At 47.7% G+C, this 4,334-nt stretch overlaps 3 non-coding genes across 3 annotated transcripts; 1 reads left to right on the top strand and 2 right to left on the bottom strand.

Annotated features, from left to right (window-relative positions):
* Positions 1-203: 203 nt before the first annotated feature.
* On the bottom strand, positions 204-278 carry Trnas-gga (transfer RNA serine (anticodon GGA)). Its single transcript has one exon. It is a non-coding gene; the product is annotated as a tRNA-Ser (tRNA).
* A 201-nt stretch (positions 279-479) lies between these two features.
* Trnas-gga (transfer RNA serine (anticodon GGA)) lies at positions 480-554 on the bottom strand. Its single transcript has one exon. It is a non-coding gene; the product is annotated as a tRNA-Ser (tRNA).
* A 186-nt stretch (positions 555-740) lies between these two features.
* Positions 741-815, top strand: Trnas-gga (transfer RNA serine (anticodon GGA)). The gene has a single exon. It is a non-coding gene; the product is annotated as a tRNA-Ser (tRNA).
* The last annotated feature ends 3,519 nt before the right edge of the window (positions 816-4,334 follow it).

Below are 4,334 nucleotides of genomic sequence, written 5' to 3'. Positions count from 1 at the left end.
ATTACCAGGAGGGCGATAGCAGATTGCAATTATTGTAGGTGGAAAAGAGGCGCTACACCGGACGAAAATAATTTCGACGGAGCACATTTCAGTACCCTGAAGGTTTTTAAAGGGAAATGAGACATCCACCCAAATGTAGCAATTGCTACAAAGGAAACCCATACGGGTTCCTCGAAAGAAAGCCTCGCAGTTGAAGAAAAATTCGTCCTGGTCCGGGACTCGAACCCGGGACCACTGCCTTTCCGGGGCAGCCGCTCTACCATCTGAGCTAACCAGGCGGCTAGCAGATGGCAGGGCGAAGTCGAATTTGTCAACAACTCGAAGCAAAGGCAAGTGTTTGACGTAATAGTTCAGCGGAAACCCGCTAGGTGGAGAGAAGAAATTAAAGGGAAATGAGACATCCACCCAAATGTAGCAATTGCTACAAAGGAAACCCATACGGGTTCCTCGAAAGAAAGCCTCGCAGTTGAAGAAAAATTCGTCCTGGTCCGGGACTCGAACCCGGGACCACTGCCTTTCCGGGGCAGCCGCTCTACCATCTGAGCTAACCAGGCGGCTAGCAGATGGCAGGGCGAAGTCGAATTTGTCAACAACTCGAAGCAAAGGCAAGTGTTTGACGTAATAGTTCAGCCGAAACCCGCTAGGTGGAGAGAAGAAATTAAAGGGAAATGAGACATCCACCCAAATGTAGCAATGTAGAGTTGTTGACAAATTCGACTTCGCCCTGCCATCTGCTAGCCGCCTGGTTAGCTCAGATGGTAGAGCGGCTGCCCCGGAAAGGCAGTGGTCCCGGGTTCGAGTCCCGGACCAGGACGAATTTTTCTTCAACTGCGAGGCTTTCTTTCGGGGAACCCGTATGGGTTTCCTTTGTAGCAATTGCTACATTTGGGTGGATGTCTCATTTCCCTTTAATTTCTTCTCTCCACCTAGCGGGTTTCCGCTGAACTATTACGTCAAACACTGAAGGTTTTTATGTGCGCCAATGAATACGCCGCCGCCCCGTTTGTTAGTTCGATTGCGCCTGATGGTCGTGAAATAAAAAGAAATGTGGCACAATTTCAGAGTATTCTATTGTATACAGTTAAGCACGCTTAGGTAATTATGATTTGATGAGACTCTGTTGTGTCGGCAAGATTGCTGATATCATCAACCTTTGGTAAGATGCTTCTAATGTTAGTGAGGACAAAGGAACAGAAATTCTTCTTCGAGTTAGCATTGCTGGGTGTCTAAGCATTTAAAGGGCGAGGAACCAGCTTTTAGGCGTTACGATCAAACGTGTAAGTTTTGTTGCCATCAGTAAGTTTGTCGTGTCGATGCTTGCGCAGCTTCTATTGTACCTTGGTGAATTCGACTAAACGCCTTCTAGGTGTCAGAGTGTTAGGAGAGTAATCTTCTAAAATTATATATTCAGTGATCCTACTATGTGAAAGGATTTGTTGTTTTACTTTGAAATATGAAAATTTGACAATAATTGGCCTGTTGTTCTCGTTGAATTTACCCAATTCGTGGGCACGTTCGATGTCCATCGACTGGACAGTTATATTTAATTCTCTATTTATTCTCTCTAAAGCTCTAACATTAACGATTCTCATTCGGTCCACGTTTCACGTTCTGCGATCTGTTAATCCGAAGAAGTCTAGGTTTAAGTGTTATGTGTGGTCTTCCGAGTCCCTCAGATTGGTATTAATCAATGCGATATCGTTTGCATTTTTATCGGCAAGCATTCGGGTATCGTCAACTTGTTTTTTTATTACTACCAGGGATGCGCAGTCTTCTTCAATTTTGACTAAGATTTAGAGATTGACTCCAACCAAATAAGGAAATTTACTAGCCCGACGTTTCGGAACCAATTCGGCTCCGTCTTCAGGGGGTATTCTTCGGAGGTGGTGGTGTGCCGCCTTTAAAAGGTCCATCGTAAGAAAGGAGAGGAAGGGGGAGAGAGAGCGCAAGGTGGGGAGACACTTGACGGGGCACCTGTTCTTGACAGACGAAACAAGTGGGGGGGGGGGGGGGGGCGTCGGCGTCGCTGGTCGGCTGGGTTGTCCGATGCCGAGGATGCGTTGACGAGGGGCGGGGGGGGGGGGGGTAGGGGGACGAGATGTTTTGGTGTTGCTGACCTAGAGCGGGGGGTCCCATACTCCACAGCCAAGACTACGAAAAATAAAAAAGGACCCCACCACAAGGACCCAATCAGTACTGAATAAGACGCTGGTCGAAATTTTCCGAAACCACCCAAATTCTCGCAATTTTTATCTAAAGTTAATGTGCAGGAACGGGTTCGCAACAGCCTTTTACGGCTTGCCAAAACTCCATAAACCCGGAATCCCCTTACGCCCAATCGTAGACTTTTCGTGCTCCCCACTTCGATCACTATCCACATACTTGCACCAGATTATATCCCCCATCACCGGAAGGACAGCATCCCACGTGCGCAACCCCTAAAATTTCATCAAGCGCATATCAAATGTACGCCTCGACGATGATGAATGCCTGGTCTCTTTTGATGTGATCTCTTTGTTTACCAGAGTACCCATTCAGTTAGCTATATCCGCAACAAGGGATGCCCTGGAACATGATGACACACTCGACGAGAGAACCCCCTTGAGTGTAGACTATGCCGCCTTCTAGAGCTATGCCTGTCACCTACTTCACCTTCCAAGGCAGCTTCTTCTTTCTAGATCCCTGCCTGCCTTCTATAGATCTGCCGCCTTCTACAGCTGTGCCTGTCAAATACCTACTTCACCTTCCGAGGCAGCTACTACAAGCAGGTGAAAGGAACTCCCATGGGGGCCTCAATTTCCGTCACCATGGCTAACCTAACTATGGAGAATATCAAAAACAGAGCTCTGAGCACCTTTTCCCCGAAGCCAAAACTTTTCCTTAGGTACATGGATGATTGCTTCTGTATCGTGAAGGAGTCGCAAGTCGAAAACCTGCAGAGCCACTTAAATTCCATAGACCCGGATATACAGCTCACGTCGGAGCGCGAACAAAACGGATCGCTACCATTCCTAGATGTACAAGTGACACGAACCAACGGCAATCTAAAATTTTCAGTCTACCGAAAACCAACCCACACAGGCCGCTACCTACACTTCGCATCCAACCATCCGGCAAACCACAAGGCATCGGTCGTAAATTCTTTATTGAAAAGAGTCGAAACTCACTGCACATTGGAAGTAGATCAAAAGAAAGAAAGGAGACTGGTTCTCAACGAACTCAAAAGGAACGGTTATACAACGCAATTCATTCGAAAAACAACCCGACAACAAAAAAGAAAGAACAAACTGCGAGACCTCCAACCATTGACTTCCCCTCGACCACAGAAACGAGTGTCCATCCCATACGTCAAAGGTACCAGCGAAGCTCTCAGCCGAATATTGGAAAAGGAAGGCCTCAAAGTCGCGCATAAACCGATGAACACTTCAAATATCCTCAGTCCTAAACCAAAAGACCGTCCACCAAAAGAAAAAGCTCAAGGCGTCGTTTTTAAAATCAGCTGTGCCGACTGTCCGGCGTCGTACATCGGGGAAACCAAAAATCTAAAAGAAAGAATAAGACAACATGAAAACGACGTCAGAACATTCAACCGAATACGCAGCGCCGTCGCCGAACATTCCGAAGACGCCGACCACAAGATCTTTCCAAGAAACCCAAATCCTTCAAACCGAGACAAATTGGCGAAAAAGGCTACTACTCGAGTCTTGGCACATTCAGAACACGGCGGGTAATATAAACCGCGTGAAGGGCATTCTTCTTTCTTTGTATGTTCATGGCCTTGCAGACGCGACGAAGGGAAGAAAGGACCCCCCGCTCTAGGTCAGCAACACCAAAACATCTCGTCCCTTAGTCTCGTACCAAGACATCACACAACACTACAAGCTAACCCGCAGAACATACGCACCCCCACACAAGTCACTTTGGGCTGCTAAACACGAGGTCGCGGGATCGAATCCCGGTCACGGCGGCCGCATTTCGAGGGGGGCGAAATGCGAAAACACCCGTGTACTTAGATTTAGGTGCACGTTAAAGAACCTCAGGTGGTACAAATTTCCAGAGTCCCCCACTACGGCGTGCCTCATAATCAGATCGTGGTTTTGGCACGTAAAACTCCATAATTTAATACAAGTCACTACCTAGAGAGCAGGAGCGATTCCTCCGAGCTGTACAGGTTAATACATTCCCCCACCCAACCAGAAATCACCTCATACACAATTCTCTGCGCAATGGCGCTTCTGCGCAGAGTCCGGGTCCCTCAAGCACATAGTAGGGGGTTGCAGAGAGGCACCACTCAATCCTCCAAACCCTTACCACACCAACGAGCTTTGGGAGAG

Source organism: Dermacentor silvarum, chromosome 10 (genome assembly GCF_013339745.2).
Source record: "Dermacentor silvarum isolate Dsil-2018 chromosome 10, BIME_Dsil_1.4, whole genome shotgun sequence".
NCBI lineage: Eukaryota > Metazoa > Arthropoda > Arachnida > Ixodida > Ixodidae > Dermacentor > Dermacentor silvarum.
The sequence above is the reverse complement of the archived record's forward strand: the minus strand, read 5'-3'. Positions and strand labels throughout refer to the sequence as shown.